Source organism: Pleurodeles waltl, chromosome 6 (genome assembly GCF_031143425.1).
Source record: "Pleurodeles waltl isolate 20211129_DDA chromosome 6, aPleWal1.hap1.20221129, whole genome shotgun sequence".
Classification (NCBI taxonomy): Eukaryota; Metazoa; Chordata; class Amphibia; order Caudata; family Salamandridae; genus Pleurodeles; species Pleurodeles waltl.
The window spans coordinates 1,669,549,488-1,669,576,733 of record NC_090445.1 but is presented as its reverse complement, the minus strand read 5'-3'; the positions used below and the strand labels follow the sequence as shown (position 1 = coordinate 1,669,576,733).

Here is a 27,246-nt window from a genome sequence, read left to right as displayed (position 1 = left end):
ACGCACTCACACACATGCATACACGCACACAAACAACTCTACACACACTCTCATTCATGCACGCACGCACACATTCATGCACACCCCCCCACACACACAAAACACCCCCCACTCCCCTCCCCTATCGGAAACCCGACATACCTGCATCCAGGGGGTCTTCCGGCGGGATGGGGTGCTGCTACCGCCAGCAGCACCACCCAGCAGAACACCGCCAGGCCGTATTATTTTTCATAATATGGCTGGCTGCGGTCTACTGGCGTGTTGCTGCTGGTGGTAACAGCACCACCTTACCAGCTTCCACCAGTATGGAAACAGCCGGATTTCCTCCCTTCTTATGGTCTGAAGGTTGGCTGTGGTCATAATTTGGTGAACGGATGGTAGCCGTGGCAACGGTCTTTTGGCAGCCGTCGCAGTGGCGGTAGGTGGTTTTTACCGTCAAAGACACAATGAGGGCCATAATGTTTAAGAAATCACGTCTCGGATGCTTGAAATAAATTTTAGACCTAGAATAAATGTGTTGTGTGAGAGACGTAAGTTATGCGCCAGAATTCAAGACAAACAAGAAGAAGTGGGTAAATTTGCAGGTGCATTGAAGAACTTATCTTTCACTTAAAGGTTTGAAGAAGTGATGGATTTCCTCATTAGTGATCAATTAGTATGCTGCACCAATAATCCCAGGCTAGCGAACAATGCAAGTTTGATGAAAGCTATAAGTAAGGCTGAGAGCATGGAATATACATTTGTAGGTGTGAAGGAATTGAGATTGGAGGCCATTGTAAATTAAGATGAGAGCATGGAATATACATTTGTAGGTGTGAAGGAATTGAGATTGGAGGCCATTGTAAATTAAGTGAAATTCGATAAAGTGAACATTCCCAGGAGAGAGAACTCTTATTGAGGCGAAAGTAAAATGAGATGTTTTAAACGTGGGATCTTGGGGCACGCTTTGAACAGTGCAGCGCATTTTCCAAGCCACTCCATCGGTAAAACTGTGGAAAGAGCGGCCTATATCCCAAAACAAGTAAGATGAATAAAGTTCAGCTGGTAAAATGGGAAAATAATGAGAGGAAAGAAGATAAAAAACATTTTTTGCGAGTGAAAAGAGTGTGGACTGAAGAGGTTGACCAGCCAATTATTCCAGTCTACAAAATAAAGGAAGATGGGGAAAACATCTAAGTTCTGGTTCATGGTCTCCGGACGTGCTGGTAGGCAACTTGTGAAAGCAGATATTCATGCAGGTGGGGATGGCAAAAACAGGATTGTTCTGGTAAGCATGTTACACATGGCAGTAATGTTACAGGAAAGAAGAATTGTGGGGAAGATTTATGTTTCCAGGAGAAGCAAGACTTTCTTAGGCACCAGAGAGACCCTGGGATAACATGAATAAGAAATGTTTGTGTCAGGTCTTTTGAGGATGAAGACATGTTAAAATTCCCTAAAGTTTTTTGCAATTACTTGAGATTCCTTAGGGGGTTTAAGCATTAGATTGGGCTTAAGTAGTGGCCAAACTGCTAGTGCAAGAAAGCACAATGCCCCATCTTTTGAATGATCATTTGCACAAGGACTTGGAAAGGCCAATAAGGGCAGGAGTCATTGAGGAGATAATTGGAACCAATACAGATGGGCAAGAAACTTGAATGTGGGAGCAGTCCTGTGTGATCCTTATAAAAATATCTGGGTAGATCACTATCATCTTTTGAATATTTTTGAGACATTGGCTGTATCAGGAAGTGCAGATATCTTTAGTGGAGTGCCTGCTGGAGGGTGATGCTGAAAGAAAGGTCAAAACAACTTACTTCTTGCATCATGCCTGTAGGAGCATTTTACGCTCCTCACTTTGGGTCAGCAGTGTGCGTGGGTCAGCGAGAAATGAAAAATTAGTTGGTTGCCACTAAAAATGTAATGTTCTTCTAAGATGACATTTTAGTTTACAGTGATGGTGTGGATTTTAGTTTACAGTGATGGTGTGGATTTTAGTTTACAGTGATGGTGTGGAGAGATGTGATGCTGTGTTGACAAAAAAACCTGAGAAGACTGGATGAGTGCGGCTTGAAAGCAGAGGTAGAGAAATGTCAGTTCTGAGAATGCACATGGAATATTTGGGGCACACCTTAAGTGGAAAGAAGATAATCCCAACGGTGAGTTTGGTAGAGGCAGTATCAAACCTGCCAGTGCCCACAGCTAAAGAGGAGGCGCGAGCAGTTTTTGGGCTTGTGGAGTATTACTGCAGGTTTGTCAGGGACTTTGCAAGTATTAGTCCTCTGAAAGGGCTGGCAGAGGATTGTCAGAAAGCTGTTTACGTTATTAACCTTTGAGGGGGGAGGGTGTGGATGAATGTGGTTAGTCCAGAAAGCTAGATGGAATTCATTTTATGGTTTCCTGCCGAGTTCTAGTTTTTCGCGGAGTTCAGGCACATCTGGGATGTTTAGGGGCTAGTCCAGGAAGCTAGATGGAATTCATTTTATGAGTTCCTGCTGAATTCCAGTTTTTTTATGAAGTTCAGGCACATCTGGGATGTTTAGGGGTATGAGCGGTGCAGTGACCTTGGAGTTGTTCCGGCCTGGCAGGGATCACTCATGGGCATCATACTCACAGACTCTCCTGATCCTTCCCTAGGCCTATCAGCAGTAAGCACAAATAACATGCAGGCAGGATGAAGTTGGCTTTACGAGTTTTGTTGAATAAGTCTTTCATAGTGTGCTGGGGTTGACCTGGCAGCACTGGAAGCCATAAAGCGGCCAACAAAGGACTTGGGAGGTGAAGATGACCGATGTCGGAACTGCTGGTCAGCCTATGCGGCTGTCCTATACCCCGGCCCTCGTAGAGAGGTGGGCTGGAGGAGAAGGTGACTTGAAGGTCTCAAACGGAGGTCCTACTTTTATTTCACACATGGCGTACCCTGAGCCTTGGCTAAATCCCTCTCTCCCCTCCCTACATGGTTCCTAAGGATGCAAATTTCGGAGTGAGATGGAAAGGGTACATGAAATTATGGTCTGGGGTTTTTCCGTTTCTCCCCCCTACTTGCAACATAGAGCACTGTGAATACTGGTAGATATGTACACCACATCCTCACAGCCTTGTGCAGACCTTCAAAAAATTAATTCGATTTTTGCCAAGTTGCAAGTGGTCCATCATTCAAATACATGAGATCATCACGCTGTTATGTAGGAAGTTAGCATTTTATAGCAAATGAGGAGAATACAGTCTTAACAGTGCAGCATTCTTGAGGTAGTGGCAGAGGAGGATGTTGGTAGCAGCCTCCTAGATGGGCGGCTCTACAGACACAGGAAACCAGCCCAGGGTGGTTCTTGCTTTGCACTTCCATCATCAGAAGTGCTCATGCTCTGATAGCTACAGCTACAAGCGATGATAATCTTGCCTTCACATGGTGACATCAGCTGTCCACCCGCGTCTCCGCTCACTTTCTGCTCACACGGCCTGGCTGAGAAAACACCTACAAAAAGCGATTTCAGAAAAAGTCGTGTAGTATTAGAATTGTGGAAAATTGTAACAAAAACACACTAACAATTATTAAATTTGCATTTCATGCTCATTGTCAAATGTGGATTGACAGCCATAAATTCTAGACACTCTTCACTAGACATGAGGTTTGGTGCAGACCTAAGCGTTCCAGATCTCTAAAGACATTAAACTGTACAAAATTATAAAAACAAGCTATGGTAACGCCATTGAAATTATAATGAGCAGCCAACACAAAGGGTAAGGCAACAGCAGACTAACAAAAGGCCATTTATCTGTCTCAGTGAAAAGTTACTCGTTTGCAGACAGTCACAAGGACAGAATTATATTCCAGATCTGAAACCACCTGTTAATTGTTTTTGACACTATACTAAGCAAAAACCAGCTCTATACTAGACATCACACGTGGACAAAATGCATTCCCTTTAGCAGTTAAATGAGTGAAAAGGAAACACATACAATAATAATTTGATTATCTACTTGTCACAGAAATGAGGGTTGTAAGCACACAATACGGGGTATGGAGTATGAAGCAATGTTCCTTCTCATTTAATTTCTCTGTGTGCAGCTAGAAGCCCTCTATGTAAACACCTCTCCTGACCTTGTTCAAAACTGGTTCCGGATAAGCTAGATGTAGGGTTGAGAGCAAGATAGCAGTGGTCCACTTGTATGAAAACCAATACCATATTAAGGTACTTTTAACATAAGTTTGCCAAAACAGATGTTATTGCACACAAGTACCTTGATACATCATAAAAGAAGCACACTCCCTTCCAAATGGCAAGCTGTTTTTGAGATTCCTACCCTTTATTAATTTATCCACATAACTGTAGCCCTGTTACCAAGAGGATCAATGTCCCGATAAGGCTTGCTCAAAGTCACAGAAATACCACAAATACTGAAAATAAAAAGAAACACAGCAAAAATAACAAAACATATTTTATATAGTCCACACCATAGGGTTCCCAACCTTTTCACTACTGTGAACCCCCACTTTATCATTACTGGAACCCGGAGACCCCCACTGAATAATAATTTGTATCCGGTGACCCCCCCCCCCCCAACTGGGTCGTTCCTGAAATCTGGGGACCTAATCTGTTCATATTATTTCATTTTCTATGCAGTCGCGGACCCCCTGAGGAGGCTTCGTGGGCCCCCAGGGGTCCTCGGACCACAGGTTGGGAACCACACTGGCCCACACTCTGAACTGAATTCCAGGCTTTATGTTCCAGGTTGTGGATTTGGGATAAACCCTTTACATTAATATTAACGCTAATGCTTGACACAGCAAGCACTCCAAAGCAATGCTGTTGGCAATGCAGTTCTAAATATATCTCTCTTTTACAATAAAATAACATATAACATAACTTGACAGAAGGAAGAATTGCCTTGTGGGAGAGAGAGATAAGGGACAAGTTTCAGATATTTGTGAATGAGCGCTTACATCTCAAGTCTCCCTCACTACAATAGTTTTCCTTCTTTAAAAAATGTTATCTCCTTGTAGGTGAACACTGTGTTGCTAAATCTCCTTTAAATAACTACAACATTAATACCCCAAAAATATAAACATTATCTTTAGTCAGTCAGAAATGGCTATCATTTCTGAGCTCTGTAAAATGAATGATGTTAGCGCTGAAAATTAGTGAAAGTAAAGAATATATTCTTGCTAAATAAATTGTTAAGAATCTTCAAACTCTTTTCTGCCAATGGCAACATGCAGTTTGGTGGTCGGTAAGTGCTAACTCACTAAACACATCTATCAAATGAGCAGGGACACGAGGAGACATGCTTAAGTTTGCAAGGTGACCCTTGTGAGGTAGGACACTGCTCTCAGAGCCTGGCCTCACAACACCCTCATAAAAATACATCATGTGTTTTCCCTGAATGATGACACAGTATTTATAATTCTGGGGAATTCATATGTACCCTAACAGGGGGTCATTGGGAGTTGCCTTTTATTTTAGGAAGTAATACTTTAAATGGGAAATACAGATCCCACCGGCTACAGAATAGACTTCGTGCAGTATTGACTCCCTGTCACTGAGTTCCGCACTACAGAACTGGGGATACTGCTGTAATATTCCAGGTTTCCCCATTTCTGAGCTGCAAAGCTAGGAATGCGCGTATTTCTCCTGCACAAATTGTGTTGAAATTTACCCTTAAAAAATTGTGAGGGAATGAATTTCAGAAGTACTTCACTTTTTATATTCCAAATTTAGGAGCTCATTCCTGTTTACTCCCAATACTGGATTAATAGCCTTCCTGTCATGAGGGCCAGGAATCTGGATTACATTGTACAGCAAATGCCTAGCTATTAGGGAATGTAAATCTTATATTTTTCATTTGTTCCCAATGATACAATGACATTTAGAATATAAGTTGGTTAAATTATGGTGAATTATCACAGGCAGGAACCTGCCAGCAGCCTACATTCACACAATGTTCCTGAGCCCTAGGGCTTTCCAGCTGTATATGTTTACACTGCTCTGACAATGTATCTCAGTCTCAAAGCTGAGTTCAGACAGAATTCACCCAGCTGCATCCATGTCTAACTGCTCTCTTCAGACTGCCCGCCTCACACCTCAGACGTGAACCTATGTCACTGGGCTGTCAGTCTGTACTCACAGGGTTCCATTTATGTGTCATTGTCAGGGGGTTGCCTTTATTCACAATTAAAAACATTTGCTGCTCCACTGCTACACTAACACAACGTTGTCAATGCACCTTAGTTATACAACTGCCCTCCATCAGAATTCACACAGCTCTGACCAAGAAACTATTGCAAATCTTATTGCAGACTATCACATTTCCCTGTGATGCATCTGTGGCACAAGGAAGCAGAGATTGCCACTTATACCAAGTTCACTCAGCAAGTCCAGTTCACTAATGGTACACTACTAATGTGCGTTTTTACATAGCATTTCATACCACTACTTCTGCCGTTTCTATGCACATACTGTTAACCACTGTGCAGTTCTTAGTTTGGTAACCTCAGTAGGATGGAACACTGAGCATCCCTGCGAGACTTAAATGCCATGATCTCCAGAACAACTCAGATATCAGTAATAATTGTTTAGTTCCCCGTGCCATCCTTCTGGATAGTAGATTAAGGTGTACTGTAAATTACCAAATGAGGAATACCGTCTGGAACGCACATGCGCAATGCAGCAAGAGTGATGATACGGACGATCCGAGGATTTGTGAGGTCCTGTGCAGATCTCACACTGCAGATAAATGTATTTGTGTGCCTTGGGTGCTATGTAGATGCATTGAATTATTACTGAGTTATGAACGTGGCCTTAATTAGAAAATGTATGTTCCTGCTTGAAGACCAGATAGATATCTTGCAAAGGAAAGATTGACTGCTTGCTTTAGTTTGTCATTGTCTATTTTCTTCCAAAACACTGAGAGTGCCTGGCCATCAGTACCACTCTCTGCATGCTTTGATCCTCTCCATGTTCAGGGTATCTTCCCTGCAAGTGGTAAAGATCATCTTTAATAGCATCTTAAATCTGAAAGTTAGTTTCTAAAGCTGCCATTGAGCTTCTGCGCTGTAGCGCCTCCTCATAATGCACCTGGTAAACAATGGTGCTTGCTCCGAGGCATAGATCAACTTCAGACTGTGAAAGGCGAAAAAGGGGGCATCCCACCAGGCCACTCAATTAGCGCTATTCGGCCTCTCCTTAAAGGGATCATCAGTAGGAAGGCTTTGATTTCAGCACACAGAGATAAAAAATTAATGCAAACCAGGCCATTATGGTAGAATATAGAGTTTGAAACTAAATAGCAGTTACTAAAAACAAGAAGGAAATAACTAAATAGACTTACACCCCAATCACTTACATCATCCTCAAGCCTTCTGCTGTTGTCAATATCTTACCTTCAACAGCTACACCAAAGAAACATTAGGAGTCCAGTTTCCACTGTGAACCCGGATGTAAATGAAGAATATATTATACAGTTGCGGCTTGCAAAGTGGCGGGCAGGGGTATAACACAAAAATAAATAAGTATATAAAAAAACGTAGCTGAAGCTCACTGCCACTCTCTGCCGGTCTCTGCTGCACTGCAAGCTCCCAGCCTGCCCTGCAGCCAATCAGGATTGGCTGTATCGGCCGGCCTGGGCGCTCCAATGCAGACTAGGAGCCTGGGCTTGCTCTCTCCAACCCAGCAACACAGTGCCGGGTAGGAGAGAGCCCTTGTGCAAATGTGTGTTTGGCCAGCCTGAGATGGCCGGCCAAACATACATGCGCACTGAAGAGAGTGCTCTGTGCACTCCTCTCACTGCTCGACACCCCCATGGCCCCGCCCCTTTAAAAATAAAATGATAATATAATATAATATAACTTTATTATTGTTTTATTTTTAAAGGTTTGCAGCTGCTGCTGGCAGGGGCGGGCGACGCTGCGGAGGAGCTGCCCCTGATATTATAGCAAGACAGCCTTATACTGGTTGTTTCATGCCAAAAACCACAATAGATCACATATCCAGAGAAAACTATGGCAATATAATAAACATGAAATGCACACCACAATGATAGTAAATACAGTGTACAGATGGAACATGACGCTAGTTAAGCACTAGAGGATTACCGTATCCAGCAAAGGCTCACAAGGGATTACAAAAAAAAAGAGCAAACAATATTGGTTTAGACCAGCGGTCAAATTCCACCAATAAAATCAAAATCCATCTAGGTGCTTGAGTAACATATCATAATAATAGACAAACTGAAGAGGACAACCCCACATCCACCGAAAAATGACCAAATCCCTCAGCACAATTAACATGCTTGTAATTTAGAGAAGGAAATGTGATACATCAATAACAGCCATGGACAACCTGCTCTGAGGTGCTGTCCCACTGAAGAAACTGCACAGCCTAGTCGTGCATGCTCTGTTCCTCCAAACGGAAGGTGACCCTGGAGTTTCCCGGTTTGAGTCACAGGGTATGCGAGGTTGTGGAGCAAAGGCGCAGGAGGGACAGTAAAGTGGGGAAGAAAGGAGCGAGACAGGGAGAGCAACACAGCTAAGTCAGGAAGTAGGTATCTAAGCAGATAGCTGAGACTTCAAGAGGTCCCTGCAGTATTGGGAAGATATGTTTCATCCAAAAGCCTTTCTTACATATTTTGGCAAATGCCAGTGACAGTAAAAGTGATGTAGTCTTAGCAAGTAAACTCTTTCAAAAAGGTGATACGGGCCTTAGATAGCAAAGGAAGAGCAATAGACATGAGTACCTGAGTATTTTTACACATTCATTCCACCCAACTCTTTTCTCACAAAGTGGTGGGGATTGAAGAACTCCATCGTTCCAGACACTGAGGTCACTTAATCCCTTGCCACAGTGCAGGGGTGGATGGCAACAAACCTTCTGAAGCTAAACCACACAAGGACAGAAGTACTATGGACAGAGGTTACTTTGCTCTACCTTGGACAACATTAAACTGCCTCTCGCCATGGTGTTTGCTGGCACCATATAAACCTGTTTGTAACTGAGGTTTTCCTAACAATGAACATCTTACCTTAGAGCCCCAACTAATTACTAATAAGGGCTCCTGCTTTTTCCACCTGAAGACTCTTTACATCCTAACTCATCTTCGCCTCATTCAAAACGTGGCTGCCATTCTAACTAATGAAAAAAGTGAGAACACATTTTCCCCCACTCTGTATTAACTTTACAGGCTACCTGTAAGGAAAAGAAATATGTTTAAAACCCTTATAAACTGTACGTAAGGCTGTGTACTGAGCTTCTTATCCCTTTATACCTCCAAAATTCAATTTTCACTCACTTGTAGGTAACTTACAATCATCAAATCAATGTTTGCTACTTAGTCCTTAAGTGTGTAAACTAAAATCAGGAAAGATGGTTTATTTGTAGCAGTAGCTACTCTCTGGAATTCCCTTCCATTTCATCTGCACTTGTATCCAGTCATTATACGTTTTAGGAAACAACTAAAAACTTGGCTCTTCACACTGTGGCGGGCTGTACGGTCAAAGAAGTCTGATAGTTTATTTAACGTTGGGTTAATTGCCACATTCGTTTCACCCTACAAGACATGGACATTAAAAGTACATGAGAATTGATGCCTGGCACTTAGGGACCCATTATTCAAAGAATTAGGCATCGCATCCGATATGCCATAGAAATGGTTGCACAGGACAGATTACATTTTTCAGGGAGTCATTGACCAAACCAGACTGCATTTGGGTGCTTTCTACCTAGTGGACATTACTGCAGTTCACTGGTTAGGATAACATACAAGTTTTCACTTGGTTGATTGGAGAAGTGCATGATGATGATGATGACTGGCATGCCATCACAGTACGGCTCTACAATCACCTCAGTCTTCACAACCAGGTGCAAGACTTCCACTGTAGGGTGAAGCCCCTCAAACTTATCTTAAGTGAGGATACCTCCAAGTTGCTCTTAAGTTGAAACATAATTTGGGTGTCTCATTTGCATCGGTGCAACAGGTAAAAGAAATAGGGAGGAGCCTTGGCAACATGTAGGCATTAGAGAGAAGTGAGAAAATAGAAAAAACTTGAAGAATACCAACTCTAAGTAGAATTGCCTAGAAGGTGACCGCAGGCAACTGCACAAATTTGCTCTAACATTAAAAAGCCAGCTGAGTCCCATGCAAGAAAGTTCACTGATGGCTTGGTGAAAGCAAGATCCCATTGTTGATTGCATTGAACCATTGATGATACCATGTATGAAGACCTTGTGGATAATTAATGTGGTCACTGGAAAAGCCGTTAGCTTTATGGGACATTTTCTACATCATAAAACCAAAATACCCGGAGAGCAGCGATGTCCTCTACTGATGAGAATTAGACATTAACAATCTGAAGTGAGAAATGCCAGGAAAGTTGTCAATAACAGGGTCAACCATCCACTTATCACCTAGCAGAATTCAGCAAGAGTTGCATTAAATCTACTCTATGAAGGTTGAATTAGAAACGTTTGTAGCTGATTTACTCCCCAACACAGTTACAAAGGAGCAATATGATACATCTAGGCTAGCTAGGGGTGTGGGCTGTGTGCATAGATCAAGCTGTGAAATCCATCTAGTTGATGAGGTTCTAACTTTGGATTTCCACAAAGTCCTGGAATTCTGTGTGTTGCACTGTTGCAAATTGTTCTTATTCTCTCACTCTTTTCCTTTCCCTATCTACCTTTTGTTTACACCCCCTACTGCTCTGCCCACATGCTCATCATGTTGTGTAATGTGCACCCATCATCAGATTTTTAGTCATTAAAAAAGTGATACACCACCAATTAAAATTACATGACTGAAGACAATTTTATTCAGTTGTAAAATTATCATTCACATATAATCTTCTCTTACCTAATTTTACATTCTGACAAGGAAAGAAATAGGGCAGTAAAGGAAAGGCTCTTTAATGATTCTCTTTAATGTTTTTGCACAAATGACACTGACAAGAGGCATGAATTGTATGCACCATTTAGCAGTGCAGACCTACTCCTTCTAAAAGTTAGCAATACAGAAGCCCCTTATGGGTATAGATGCCATGCAAAATGTATACTGGCACAATGCACAGAGCACACAGTGTACATGTGCCATAGAGAATGCGACCAGTAAATGGGTACCATGCAGGGGCGGCTCCTCCGATATGCCGGAGGAGCCTCCCCCTCCCAATCCCCCCCACCAGCAGCTGCAAACTTTTAAAAATAAAACGATAAGAAACAATGTTTATTATTGTTTTATTTTAAAGGGGCGTGGCCATCCGGGGATGACAGCCATCCCCTCAATGCACATGTAAGTTTGACCAGCCGTTTTGGGGTGGTGAACACACATGCACACTGAGCTCTTTCCAACCCTGCACTGTGTTGCCAGGCTGGAGAGAGCAGCCAGAGACTTCCACTCTGCCTCGGAGTGCCTAGCCAGGGCACTCCAGCCAATCCTAACGCTGCTCTGAGCAGCATCAGGCTTGGCCGCAGGGCAGGCTGGGAGTCTGTGCCTGCAGCGGAGAACGGCAGTGCAGTAAAGGTAAATTTTACAAAATATATTTTATTTTTGTTTTGTTCCCCCTGCTCCCGCACCCCACTTTGCCCGGTCGCCAGTTGTGCCCATGTAGAGCATAACCTGTCTATGGGTGCCAAACACAACGCAATCCGTGTACGGTTGTGATACAGAACTCAACCTGTGCTTGGGTGTCATGCAGAATGAGACTTGTGCACGGATGTCATGCAGAATGTGACCCTTGTATGGGTGCCATGCAGAACGGGAGCCACACAGAATACGAGTTGTGTACATGTGCCATGCAGAATTTGACTGATATATGGGTGCGCAGTGCGACCTATGTATAGGTGTATTAAGAGTTGCTTTTTTATTTATGGATTATGTATGCATTGCTGATCATTTATTATCACTTAAACTTTGTACTCTGTTATTGCAGTGCAGGCATATGTCTCTGGAACATGGTAATTCCAGAATGTTTCCAAAGTTTTGTTGTTCACCATTGGTCAACATTTTAGAATGCTGCCTCCCCACAGCAATAAGTGGGTTGACTATGTTCCATTATCCTTAATCCTTCCAACATTGTTATTGTGAGGTTTTCTTTGAGTGGCTGTGTTAATGAAACAACTCAGCATTATGGCAATTAGTGATAGTGGCCTCCAGACAACTCACTGATACTAATACAATATTCATTGCAGTGGCAGCTGGTAATTTTACCAGGGAGGGGGGCGGGCGGAGGCACACACGCACAAACACCTCACTCATATCCATTCACATACACACACCCATTCAGAACACTCACTAACAAATACATATACATTCATACATGCATGCACCAAACATAAAAAAACATAAACTTACCTCAGCAGCACTCTGACAGGGAAGTTTTGGAGGGCCCAGGAGGTTTGGGACTGCTGCCTTGCCTCATTGGCAAAGTCAGCCAATGAGGGAAGGCTGCTGTCTCAAGCCTCGGAGGACCCAGGAAGGATGGCCTTCCCTCACTGGCTGACCCAAGGTCAGCGAATGAGGGAAGACAGCAGTCCCAATCTGGTCACAGAGCTGGAATGGGTCAGTAAGACTTCTAACCCCACCTTACTCTGTGAAGAGATGTCACTGATTGACTCTCGGCCCAGAGCACCCTAGGGCTTAAAACTGAAGTACCCAGGTCCGAGGAAATGGGTGATGCTTTACCTCGTCATGAGGGGGAGGGCCTTGAAGCTTTTTTGCCAGGCGAAGAGATCACACCCACAGGGCTGTGAAATCCTCTGCCTGTCAAAGCTCAGCTCAGGCAGCCAGGAGCCTGTGCATTTCGGGCATGCCTAACTCCTGCCAGCCTGAACTGAACAAAAAGAGTGTCTATTAGGCTGACCTTTGTTCAACCTGACAGACACTCTTCTTGCCTGGAAAAAAGTTGGGGCCAGACAGGCTGCTGCCGATTCATTGTTGAATCAGTGTACCATTATAGTTAAAGCAACTAATGCTTTTCTATGGACTAACACTTCGAGATTATTTTCTATAGTGCCTTCCTCAGAGATGTTACAGAAGAGGTTAATATCACATGTAAGTTATTTTATTAAACTTTACTTAGTGGCTTCCGCCTTGTGACCCAACATGGCGGTTGAGTGTGTGGGACCTTAAAATAGGGGTCTCAGCACCTAGGGCCATATGTAAGAACACATTTTCCCATAGACACAAAATGGGTAAAACCCTTTGCTACATCTGGCCTTTAGAATCTAGCATCAATTCACAATAGGATGAGGACTGGGAGCATGAATGTGTAGTTGCTGCTATTGATGTGTGGTACAAGAATAAAGTAGTTATTAGTGAAGAAGCTTGAATGGATGCATGTTAAAATAATGTCAGGAATTTTGTGATAAATGGATGACCTTCTGATCAGTGTCTTAGTGCAGTGTTGCCGAGTTATGCCCAGGTTAACTAGTGTGCAAGATAGGGTTATTCAGCAAGATACTTTTGTGCCACCGGAAAACTTTAGGTTTAAACTCATCAAATTGGCTCATGAAGACCACTTGAGTGTGTCAGCTGCGATCTGAAATTTTAAACAATTTTATTGGTGGCCAGCAAAGAATAAGCAACGACAAGAATATGTGGATAGATGCTAGAAATATCTTCTGTGTGACAAGCACTTGAATGTTATACCAAAAGCTTTACAACCTGGACAACAGCCTGATAGTCCATGGGAGAAAATCACTTTGTATTTTTCAGTATCAGTTAGTGTGTTGGATTTAGACTCAAAGTATTTGATTGTTGCATGTGATTATTACTCAGAATGGGCATGCTACTCTTTTGTCAGTGTGCTCAACACAGAGAATGTGATCTAATTTTTGGATAAAATATTTTCACTTGGAAGCGCACAAAAAAGACTGTCATCTACAATAGTACTAATTTCTCAACTTCATATTTGTTGCAGTTTGTAAATTTTCAAGATGACAAACAATTCAGCATGGCTCCGTAAAGTCCTTCTACGAATGGTCTTGTTGAGAGAGTTAATCGACCCTCAAACTTATCTTAAGTGAGGGAAAACAGGCTGCTGTATCTAACAAACTGAATGTTCATACTTATTTACAGAGTAATATTTGGGCAACCATACCACGCTTCGTAGTGTAACCGCCATATCACCCTTCATGTTGTTGAGAAGAAGGGTTCCTAGATCTAGGCTGCAACCTGAGTATTTCAATAGTCATACTAGAAGTGATGTAAGTTTAATCCTTGATGTCGGTGTTCTTGCAAAGTCAATCAGAAACAGTTGTTTGTAAATCGAAAGTTTGATCTGAAATTTAAAGTCAAGGATGCTGATTTCAAAAAAGTGATTTGGTCATCATTAAGAAAGCTGCGCATGTTGTTAAGGGGATTTCAAATTTGTCACCACGTGTTCAGGTTTTGAAGGCTAGCAAGCAGTCTTTGTTTTGGGGTGGTAAAGGGTGGTGGAACAAAAACAGCATTGTACATATTTCTAAGGAGCAAGCTCAACTCATTTTGAGCAATGGCGTGGTGGACTGTCCTAACTGATTTGATTGGTCTGTCTTTGATAATGTACATAATGGTTTGTCTGGTACAAATGTTTCAGCCAATTGAGGTCTTTAGAATGTAGTTGCTGAAGAGTCCATAGGCGGGTCCTTTTTGTCAGAAATGTCTGGTTCTGAACCTAGTGTGTATCCTAACAGGTCTAACACTAATGATTATTTATTGCAACCAAATGTATCAAATTCTAGCACCTAAATCTGGTCACCTTTCCAGGTTGCCAGATATGTTCAGAATTGTAGTGGTGTACAAATAAATTATTTGTTGTGTTTTCTCCTCATTAAATAATTAACTTATTGTGACTATGAAATCTATTGGATATGTTATCCACTACATTCAGTGGATTTTTGCTTTATTTCATTTAAGGGGATAGATATTAATGGTTAGTGTAATATGTAAACATGTATTTTGATTTGCTGTAAAATATATACCATTCCTTTATGTATGTTTATTATTATGTATGTTTATTATATCGTTATCCTGTATCTTGCCTTGTTTATCTTTGAGAACCCTGTGTTCTTTGTGACATCTTTCTTCCAGGTTCTAGAGTCGGTTTTGAATGACAGCTAAGGACTGACTCTGGACCTGAGAGGAAGCAGTTGGCTGTCGTGGATCCTCCAATAAAGAATCTTACTATTTCACTTATGAAGCAATATCGTAGCTTCTTCTTTACATGACTGTGCGCTTATAAATTGTACCTCTACAGTTTTCTCAGCGTAATATACATATTCAATATGTATCATTTAATATCACGTAAGCATTGTGTTCTATTACTACGGTGCTGGCATGTTTCTTTGGAACATGGTAGTGCCAGCAGGTCTGCGGCATTCTGTTATTCACAGCTGGCCGGCATTCCAGACTGACCTACCATCTTTCCTGTGTGGTCTTTGGGGGAAGCAATGCAACCTGTGCCATGCAGAACGTGACCTGTATACTGGTGCTATGCAGAATGTGACCTGTGTGTAGGTACCATACAGAACGTAACAAGTGTACAAGCGCAGAACGTGACTTGCACACGAGTGTCAAGCAGAACATGACCTGCATACGGGTGCCATGCAGAATGCAACCAGTGTACAGGTGCCATTCCGAACAAGACCAGTGCACAGGTGCAGAACATGACCTATACATCCGTGTTGGGCAGAAAATGACCTGTGTATGGGTGCCATGTAGACTGCGGCCTATATAGTTGGCATACAGAACGTAACTCGTGTAGAGGTGCCATGCAGAATGTGAACTATATAATCGTGTCATGCACAACGTGACCTGTATATGGGTACCATGCAGAGTGCGACAGGTACAAGTGCAGAACTTGACCTGCAAATGAGTGTCATGCAGAACGTGACCTATATATAGATGCCATGTTGTATAGGAGCCATACAGAACGTAACTTGCGTTAAGGTGCCATGCAGAACATGGCCTGTACAATGATGCCATGCAGAATGGGAACTGTATACGAGTGCCATGCAAAATGCTGCTCATATCTCAGACATCTGACATTCCAGCATGGACGTCATTTATGGGTTCCAGATGCGCCATCTGACACTGCATTTGAGATCCCCGGCATCAGGGGTGACGAAATCAGTGTGTTTGTGTAAGCATGCGTGTGTGAGTGAACATACAAGTCAAATGTCATGTGATAGAATTTCCCCTCCCCGTGGCCTATTTTTTCGATGAATTAACTTTAAGGCATTTCTGGGCAATCAGTATTAGCAGTATAGTGGGATTCCAATCAGTGCCGTTAATAAATGGGGTCTACTGCTGTCAATCAATTGTATGCCATTAAATGTTTATAGAAGGACCAAGCACCTTTGAGGCTGGCGGCCTGGACCTCGTCCTGGATGACAGTTATCAGCCCCGCCTGAAACCCCAGCACGTGGGAGGCAGCCAACAGCTCGCCGGTTTCATTCATGAACAGACTAGTCCGTCATCCGAGCCGCAGAGGCCCCGTGGGAGGGTCCAGGCATCCCTTACTTGCACCCCCCAAACGCAGCCCCGCTCGCGCTGCCAGCCTGCAGCCCTGTCCCGCCTCGCGCATCCCGCCCTCTCCTCACGGGGAGCCGCGAGGGAACCAACCCAGCCCTCCCGGGCCGCGTTCGACTGTCACCACCCGGGCCGCGACTGGCTCACCCCAGACACACCTCCAGCCAATCACCAGCCCGATCCAACCTGGGCCGCGCCCACCGACTGTGGGAGGAGGGCTTCGGGGAGAAGCACGTGCGAAGCCCGCAGCCAATCAGTACTCGGGACATCTGTGCTGCTCAAGCGGATTGGCAGGGGAGTCACAAGTGATCCAATCCTAGGTCACCTTACACGGTAGCGGACCCGCCCATTCCCGGTTGACTCCCAGAATATGTTCTGACGCGGGATCTGAAGTTATGCGACCCGAAAGTGCTGAAAATACAGGCAAATGACATCCATGGAAAGATCAACAGGGCACCGCGGACATTAGGCTGAGTTCACGGGCGGCCCGCGTAAGTAGCAGGCGGCTGAGCCACTAGACTGCGTTTTTTTTTCTTTTTTGTATTTTTTTTTTTTATGCACAGTTGAATTTTTGAATATGTATTTGTTGGTTGCTTTGACCTGTTGGCACTTAACGGATTGTGGGTTTGGGGCGAAAGCGTTGCTGCCTGGCCGGGAGGTGTGCCAGTGGCTCGGAGCTCCATGCTGTCTGCATGCCAAGTCAGTCAGTCCCTGCAGTGCACGGGGAGTCAGTGGAGTTTCAGTTTCTGAACCTGCGGTGCTGGGGGGGGGGGGGGGGGGGGCGTTGGCGCCTTGTGGTGTGAGATGAGCAGCGAGGAGCTGAAAGGGGAGTTGCAAATCAAAGCTTCTGAACCCGGTTTGGAGTAGGTAGGGAGAGCGGCGGGAGAAACTGCACGCACTGGACTGACTGTGCTCCTCGCGCTGCAAAGAGGGTTTGACCAAAGTGGGCGGTGCACTTCCAGATTCTGGAGTCCTCTGCACAGATAGAACTGGACTGTCTCACTGATACAAAGCCATGTCAATGACACTTATTTTATAAAAATCTCTGCAACATGACAAGTGTACAGTTTGAATCTAATTAGTGGTCTCCTGCAGCACTGGGCACCAGTAGGTGCCTACTGGCTTGCAGTGTGCGCTTTCTGCTGCCGCGTGTGTGCCACAAATAGGTCCCCCGTGCAGTAGCGTGGCCAGTGTGCTATGGACCATTGCGCAAGCAAGGAAATGCGCCCCTGGCTGCCTTTTTGAATTATAAAAGAGAGCCCAGTGATTAAAATGGAAATATTAAAGTTCAGGTACTCGCTATTAATAGCACCTGTTTGCTCCTGAAAAGTGCCGCTACTCTCCTATTACCTGCATTTCTCAATACATTTGTATTGTAGCAGGGCTGAGAAGTGCAGGTACTCTCCTGCCCTGCTACAGTACATGTGCATTGTAGCAGGGCTGAGAAGTGCAGGCACTCTCCTTCAGGGGGACTGAGAAGTGCAGGTACCCTCCTTATCAAATTTAAGAAGTGTAGGTACTCCTTACAGGACAGTACCTGCCCATTTAAAGTACTGATGGAGCCAAATCTGGGTTCAGTGGCCTCTTGGGCCCGGTGCCACTGCACCTGCTGCACCAGTGGAAGCTACGCCCCTGCCTTTCTTGTGCCCCTCTGCTCTTCGGTGCCTGCCCTCTTGCCTCCTGTGTGTTAGCATCCAGTGTCTAGGCTTTGCTTGTTATCAGTTTGTGCAACAACTGTCCTCCAGGGGGCGCCTGCTCAGGAGTTGCATGTGTCCGTCAGCGCGGTCTTCCAGTGGTATCCCCTACTTCCTTCTGTCTCTACCTCCGTTGCTCCCCGAGTCCGCATCCAGAGAGATGAAGAGAGGACCTGCGTCCATTGTACTTCACTTGCCTGGTGTGTGCTTCCACTTCTGTTTGTGCTTACCCTAGCCTCACGTGTTCATTAATGCCTCCCTCGCGGTGTGTGTGACTGCTGGCCGCCTGCAGGTTCTTCCATTCACCTTATAACACTGGCCTCTTCTTTTTGTCCCCACTGGACTGTCCTCCGTGTATTTTTACTGGTGCTATATTTCTCCTTCCACTTCACCTTGAGTGCGCCTCCACTCTCCTGTTGTGCCTGCCTCTAAGGACCTCCCGAGCAGTTTGATGTTGCCTGCCTCCACTGACCTCCATGTGCGTTGGCCCCCCTCTCATCTTCTCTGCCTCCTCCGCCCTCTTCTGGGCCTTCACTAGCCTTTTACTAACCCCTTGTGTGTGTGTCGTATGCGTGCCTACCTCCACTGGCCTCTGTGTGTTTCTCTGCCTCCAGCATCCTCCTGTGTGCCCTTGCTACCCTCTGTGTCTCCCTCCACAGGCATCTTGTTTATACCTAGATGTCCTGGCCAGGCGGCGGGTGCGCCGGCTTCTGAAGTGCTGATAGCATAATGTCCAGGGCAGATGCCAGGCACCCTTCCTATAAGTGTAAATTTGCTGTGTAATCACTGCAGTGGTGTTCTTCAGCAGTACCTTGTTCTGTGTCACCATAAGATGCTCGACTTCACCTTTGACCTGGCACCAGCACAGAGTTATCTTTTTGTTTTTGATACCTAGCGCTCATAGTGCAATAGAAGCAAAGAGGGTTTGACCCTTCCTATAAATGTAAGTCCATTATCCCCATGCAGTCCTCCTCGTTATTGTAATTACGGACTGAGGCTTCCCCTGCCTCTGGCAGAACACTACCTAACCCTTTCTTTATGTCTACACCTACGTGTGACATCATATTAAAGGCCATTCCCTCCTCATGCACGTCCTGTTTTTCCTTCTGTCAGGACGACGCTACCTAGCTAGGAAAATGTCATGGCTGGTGTCGGGGTAAAGTGGCAGAGTGGCACAAAACAAAACAAAAACCATACCAGCCTTCTGCTGCATCGCTAGTGCTGCTCTTCTGGCTCCACTCACTGCTGGCACAGATTCCCAGACTGCCCTGCAGGTCAATCCTAGCGCTGCTCATGCTGATAGCAGAATGAGAGCAGCGTTAGGATTAGTCTGAGCACCCTCAATTTGCACTCCCAGACAGACTGGAAGCCTGTGCTTTCTGTCTCCATCCCGGCAACATAGCTTGGGTTGGAGACAGCTCAGTGCGCATGTCGGTTTGGCCATACTGAGATGGCCGGCTAAACCCACATGCTCACTGACAACAGTGCATACCACTCCCCCTCGTGCCTGTCATCCCCTATGGCCCTGACCCCTTCAAAAATAAAATGTTAGTAAACATAGTTATGATCGTTTTATATTTCAAGTTTTGCAGCTGCTGCTGGCACGGCGCAACACTCCTCTGCCATAGCGGAGGAGTCACCGCTGATGTCACATGCTAGATGGACAGCGGTTAAGTCTTGTAGAGAGTCACGGCATGATTTACAACCTGTTTTCCCTTTGGCCAGGATGCTTCTTAAAAGCTTCAGAAGCCGGTGATAACTCCTCTGATCCCACCTTGGGATCTGTTAATGGTTTTGAAGGGTTTGGTTAAGCCTCTTTTTGATCCTCTAGAGGATGTCGACTTCTCTTAGACTGCGGCAAGTGTGGCTTTCCTTATTGCCATCTCTTAGGCTAGAAGATTGGGAGAACTAACTTCCCTATCGATATCATTTCCCCATTTAAAGGTTTTTCAAGGTAGGGTGGTTCTTAGGCCTGATCCAAAGTTGAGACCCAAAGTACAATCTTTCATGCTTCTCAGGAGACTATGTTACCAGTTTTTGAGGTGAAGGATCCTTCTCGTTTAGATGTCAGAAATGCTCTTTTAAAATAACTGGACAAAACTAAGGATTTTCGAGTTTTCCAATCACTTTTTGTGCCCTATGGGTAAGAAGGCTTCAGTTCCTACGCTTAGAAGATGGGTCAGTCAAGCTATTTCCTAAGCGAATGATTCAGTGGGTAAAGTGTTTCCTCGATGTGTAGTGACCCGCTCAACTAGAGCAGTTGCAGCTTCATGAGCAGAGGCTGGAGATGTCTCGATTCAGGAAATGTGTTGAGTCAGAAGTTGGGCTAGTTCCTATATGTGTCTTTCCTAATATAAGCTGGACTTGTTTTCCAATGTTACTAATAATTTTGGTACATCTGTTCTCAAAACAGCTATGAAACAAAGGATAATACAGATTGTTTTTGCTCCTGTTTGATACTTGTCAGGCAGCTGTTTGGTGTTCACTTGCGATGAACTAGTGTGGCAGTAGTGTTTGCTTTTCCTAACACCAGATCAGCATGCTATTAGTGTACAATTACTCTACACTCAAGGCCAAACAATGTCCCTCACCAACTGGCGGTTCATAGGAATGGGAGCCAATATCCGTACAAATTCACATTGGTATCCTGTGAGTGGACATTGTCGCCTTATTTTCAGGAAGAATGAACTTTATAGATTTGCAAGGTACCGAGTTTGCTTCAAGGCCTGCAGACTTTACGAGCACAAGTAGATATTCCCCATCTTGGAAACTGCAGGAGTCTTCATTCACTTTCCCATGAACTGTGTCTTCTTTTCAGTGAATATATGGTAGGCAGATGAACCCAAATTCCTTTTGGAAAGCAGAGGAGGCAATCCACCAAGTTTCTACTAGAAGTCAAGGTTTTACTTGAACTCCTTTGTGATATGGGCAGCTTCCACCAAGCATTCATCACTGCCCGAGCAGTTTGTTAAGTGCCCGATATGCAGTATTGTTGCATTTCCAAGGATTGTTTCACTTAATGTTTTGCTCTGTGACAATGGCTACTTTGCTGTACTTGTCAGCACTTATGGTCTCAACAGTCTTTTATACTCGTTGGATCCTGGGGACTGCAGAATTAGCTATGAATCAGATATGTTCCCCTATTCTTTCCGCTTTACTGCTCATGGACAGTCACCAGTCTCTAGTACCGTGACACATAGTCCAACAGATTGTCAAAAGCAGGGAAGATGTTTGCCATGAACTGATACCCATCTAATAGTAGGACCTATTTCCTAAAATCTCCCGGGGAAAGGGTAGCCGATCCATCGATTACTGAGATGAGCAGTCTGTGCTTTATAAGTATTCGGAAGGGTGATATAGCCATGTTAGTGAAGTGGTTGACAACTTAACGGCATTTGCCGCCTCTTGCTTTCAGTGTATCTTTCCTCGGCTGCTGTAAGGCAGTGGTAACCAGTTAGGTCCAGGAGAACAGATGTATGTCAGCCTATGTAAACAATCCTAATGTGTGCATTTATCATCATCGTCATACAATCTTTATTTGGTCCAATTGTCGACCATAAAAGCACACACAGTACACAATACTAAATACTAAAAACCCTCAGCAATTTTGGCCACTCCCCATACCAATAAAGAAAACAAGAATACACATAGTGTTAAATATCATATATTAGGACAATCTCTCTAATAAACTGATTAAATACTATAGATTTCCATGATTTAATTGCAGCCCTAATATATTTCACAACAGAGGAGCACATTTCTGGACTGACTAAAGATTGCAGGTATATAAGGCCATCTTTGTATGTCCTAAAGTGCCTGTGCATTAAAATAGGGTGGGGAAACTGCGCCCTAAACAAGGAATACAATTTACAAAAAAATCATAATGCGGGCGGTTGATTGTGGCAAAGCGAGAAAAAGAGGGCACTCTCGAACCAGCTACCGGGAAGATGACAAGATGATGAATTATATTAAGCCTTAACCTTGTTTGATAGAATATGTACTGGGCATTAGTTATCTAGGATAGATAAGAATTCAAACATGAAACATTAAAAATCTCCATATAACGCAACACGGAATCTATGCTGAGAGACCTTACAATTCGCCTTTCCTCTTTGTAAGATAAAAAACATTTTATTACCTTATCCCTCAATTGAGGGCTTATCTCCCCCTGGGGAGTCAAAAAAGAGCACATGCCAAGATTGTGAAAATTATTCTGAACATAGGCCAAACATGGGACTGCATACCTATTACCCAAGTTTAACCAATCTGCTAGTACTTCCTGAGACAAACCCGCCTCAGGGGTGCTCCAGAATTCAATCCATAGCAGCAGAGGAGCCATGCTTACAAAGTCCTCCAGGAACCCCATCTCCAGTTCAAGATGAGAAACTAAACTTGGTGGTGGTGTAGCTAGAAGACGGCAGAAACATTTATTTTCCACAATCTGTAGTTTCCCAGGAGCTTCACAGCCCCAAATACCTGCTCCATACACACCCAACAAATATAATTTACTCTTGTACAGAGAAGTAATTTCCCTAATGGGTTTACAACTTAGCCTATTGGCAAATCTAAATATAAGATCACAGCTGCCCCCATTTTTAGAGCTGTTTGGGCACTAAGCCTCTCCCAAGATCTACTGTTGTCGAACAAAATGCCCAAGTAATAAAAAAATGGTACTTTCTTAATTGTAGTCCCTCCGATATTAAAACATTTGGTTTTAGCAGTTTTGGGCCCACTAGTCATTACAAAAGATTTCTGGTTAATCTTTTTTTTTTTTTAGTTTTGTCATAAAATCATTGAACCCATTTAAAAGATTTTGCAAAAATGTGCAGTTAGTGCCAGAAGAACAGCATCATTCGCATAAAAAAAAACTGGGACAGCCTGTCCGCCAACAAGGGGGACATCTTTACTATACGAATATAAAAAAGTGCCTAAAGAATTAATATATAATAAAAGCAAAAAAGTGGGCTAAAGTGCAGCCTTGCCTCACACCTCCAGAAACACGAATAGATCTTGAGCATTCCCCAGATTGTTTGAAGTGTATCTTATGTGGTTGTATCTGTATGGAGACGCTGCATTAGGTCCAGCAGTGGCTGATCAATTCCTGCCCGACCCATTAAAGCCCATAGTATGTCTTGATCCACCGGGTCAAAAGCAGAGGAGAGGTCCATAAAGGCCACATGGAGGGAGTATGGCCTTGACATACTTTCCCCAAATAAGATTCAGTTATGAGCCTGTCTAGCAGGGTCTAAATCCATACTGCCACGGGGAGGAAAAGGAAATTGCCTTGGCCCAAGACTCTAGCGTATCCCAAATTATCCACCCAAGGATCTTTACTGTTGAATCCAATAGTGAAATTGGACAGTAACAAGAGGGTGAATTCCGATCGCCCTTTTTGCAAATTGGAACAATGACCGCCTCTCTCCATGAGTCTATGAGCTTTCTCTTGACTGCTGCCCTCAAAACCTTGGTCAACAACGGGGCTCGAAAATCTATATTAGACGTAAAAAGATCTTTTGGGACCCCATCCGGGCCTGGGGCCATACCACTGGCTGCACCTTAGACACCCTAACTACCGATTCATAATTAATTAAATCAGCTATCAAGTCTTCATTACCTTAGTAATGGGAGGCCTAATTTCTTCCCCACAATTTACTGGCGCATCCTCCGAGGTTAAGATCGACCTATACTTGTTAACTAATGTGACACTTTATGCCTGAGGACAAATCATCGGAAAAAAGGGCTGGTTCAGAGTCTCCCCAAAATGTCACTAATCATCACTTAACTTGGCTGCCATTTCTAAATCCCTCCAGACCTTCATTCTGACATAGTTTTTCCTTTTTGCCAAGGCTTGTTTGTATGCCCCGCTAGCTCTCCTGATATCGTCTTAATTACCTGGGGTTTAGAAGTGGCCTTTTCTAGGCTTTTAGGGCGGCGGTACACTCGTGACTAAACCAAGATTTCCCTAGATGCTCTCTCAGTGGTCTATCTGAAACTAAATTGCGTGTCTCAACCCTGCTAATTTTGTTAAAACTCCCCACAATATTTTCAGAAGGCGTGTCTAACGACAAACAGTATAGAATGTCAGTAACCATAGAGCTATTAATTTGTTAAAAAACTTGGGTTAATTCTGTTCCACTGAATGCCAACCCCTCTGTTTACAGTATATCTAATGGGGGAGTTGCTACCTGTACCGAATCAGAACACAGGTTTATAGCCAGGCATAGATGAATGTGGTTATGATCACTGAATGGTAGAGGGTGCCCTTCAAAACGGCCCAGTCTACCAGCTATATCAGATGATAAGAGCATGAAATCTATCATGCCGTCTTTCCCTCTACCTGTAAAAGTTGCGGGAATTGCAGCACTCCTGCCTTGTAATTCCTGATGCATCAATTAAGTTATAAGACACAATTCATTTTTATAGGCTTGCCATAAGCGGAATGAGTAAAGTGGCCACTAGTGGTCCCTTTTACACCAGAAAACCTGGAAATAGGTTTGCCACTATATCAATATTTCCCAAATAATAGCACAAGGGGCATCCTCTTGACTATTAAAGAAATCCGAAAGGGTCTTCTCCAGTGCCTCGATAATCTCAGCGGATTGTGAGGCAAAATAATTATAATAAAAATTAATCAAAATCATATTTAACACCTTAGCCTTTTGGAAATATAAAATTTAAATGTTGGGGGTAAATGCAACAACCTTAATCTTCAGGTTCCCAATTGCACAAGATACAAAAGTGTCCAGACCTCCCTCTCCTCTCCCAGCCGGTGACTGCATTGCCTCTGAGCAATCAGATACTTATACATTTAGTGCCACTAGGCCATGTTTCCTGACAACATGTAATGTCAAATCTGCCAGTAAAATTTCTCCAATCATCATTAGGAATTTTAACCCAGACCCTGTAATATTCCAACATAGAAACTGCAAACCACAAACACCTGCTACATAATTTCTGATAGGATTGAACTCTAAAACTGCCTTACAAGGTACAGCAGAGGAAGCAGAGTGTTGGCAGGGGCTGTGGTTCTCGGAGGCAATAAAGGCTCCGGGCATCAATGAATATCTGGCAAATGAGATAAGGCCTCAAAACAATTTGGGGTTTAAATGTATCTTATATAGAGATCTTGACAATCTAGACCTGCTTTTGATGCCCCTGTTGCAGGTCTCTTGCAAGCTCCCTTGTGGCCCTTACTTTGTTCACCTTCTTCATTCAATATCTTTTGAGTTTGCACAGACTGGCTTGCCTCCCTAATGCTCTTTAACATGTTAGTCTGGTTACCACGACTCGATGGTGCCAGACTTTTCATACCACCTATTGTGCTTTAAGGGGCTGTCAGAATCGCAGCCTGAACCCCAGCTACCTCCAGAGGATTTGTATTTTCTAGCAGGACATCATTTGTTTTTTGAAATGCCTGTTTGTGTTTCTCATTTCCATGTCAATTCTTAGCAGTTCACTGATGGGTTCCGTGATACTCATTAGGTCCAGAATGAAGTGCTCTCAATAACTGAGCATTTCGAGGAAGCTCCTCATTGGAGGTGAGCTCACAAGAGCTGAGAGCTGTGGCAATGTAAATACATATTTTGTCTTTTTCAGGTTCTCTAATTCTTCTTTGTTCAAAAAGGTATATCAAAGAATTGAACACTTTGACATGTCAGTTCTTTGATCAGTGTAACAGATAATGCTCTGGTCCATTGCCTCCCAGTCTCTACACTAGCACCCATTAAGGGCATCCTACATAGTGCAGCATGTCTCACCCAGGACGTGAATAAATATGATTATTACCCCTGTGTTGATGGAACTTAATTTGCTTCCCTTGTCGGCCCATAGCATCCTTAAAACTAGTTGAATCAAATACAAAGTTATCACTACCAACACCAGTGCTTATCCTGCAGTCAAGCTCCCCATCTCTGTTAGTTCTCAACATACCCGCAGCGAGAGCATCATCAGACTGAAGACTAAGTAGTGTAAAAAAAGAAAAGAACAAGTCACTAAGCCTTTTCCATGTATGCACTCAAGATCTGGGAAAACATTCCTGTATCCAGCAGGACCGCTCCAACTATGCTCCAGTTTAAGGAAGAGTTGAAGACCTACCCACACTGCATCACATGCTTTAGCCCTTGACAAACCAGCTAATTTGCTTATCAATTGTTGACCTACTTGTTTTTGACCCTGTACAGTGCTCCACTGCCTTTTGGCTGGGTTTGCGATATAGAAATACCATATACATATATACAATGTAGACAGCTCTGAGTCAGATGTGGTTGATCTTTGCTACCAACGCATGTAAATGAAAATGTTATTACTCTCACATCTATCACACATTGCAGTCTTAAGAAAACCCTAAGCCGTCGTGGAGACTTGAAAATGTAGCCTTTTGTATCTGTGTAGGTTTACCTGTGCGAAAAATGAGCACTGATGGTGGCCTCCCTCCATGTCAAGTGTTTAATTTGTCGAGGAAATGTGTGCTTCCTGGTTGTGCGTATAGTTATCTTCAGGTCCACACAAAGTCTAACCTTTCTAGAGTTGAGTTTTTTTCATGACCGTGTTTTGGGAAACCAGTGATGTGAGGCCTTTCAAATTTGTTTAAGAGGAGAGCCTGCTTCATCTTTATTATTTTCTCCTATACATATAACCTCATGTGGCACATTATCCTTCTGTGACGCGCCCCTGCTCACTGCACCACTTCATCAGGGACCTTTTCATGAGTTTCACCTTGGTCACATACCTGAACATAAAATTAAAGAGTTTGATCACTTTTGTTACTGTTCAACTAAAATGTGTTCCAGTACCTGCTACAGTCATAAACATCATGACGGCACCTCCCTTCCACTGCATGAGATCTCTTTTTCCCATCATTGAAAGTGCTTGTGAAGTGATGAGCAGATCTGAAGGATGAACTGTGAAAATTCAAGCTGAGGTTGATACATCAGAATTTGTCTCTGTGTTATCTACATTATTGTTCTGATGATTAAGAAGAGTATGTAGGTATCCTTGATGCTAAAAACTGCAGAGACTAAAGAACAAACAGTGTCAATGCATGAGGGTACATATGATAGAGAATAACTTAAGAGTA

At 43.7% G+C, this 27,246-nt stretch overlaps 1 protein-coding gene across 2 annotated transcripts in view; it reads left to right on the top strand.

Moving 5' to 3' along the window:
* The first annotated feature begins 16,830 nt into the window (after positions 1-16,830).
* The window catches only part of PHF19 (PHD finger protein 19), a 162,974-nt gene continuing 152,558 nt past the window's right edge, over positions 16,831-27,246 (top strand). Inside the window, exon 1 of one of the 2 annotated variants that reach the window (XM_069241650.1) lies at positions 16,831-16,967. The gene's annotated coding sequence lies outside the window, so the exon portion shown is untranslated. The remainder of the gene's footprint in view (positions 16,968-27,246) is intronic. The other variant, XM_069241651.1, reaches the window with a different exon arrangement.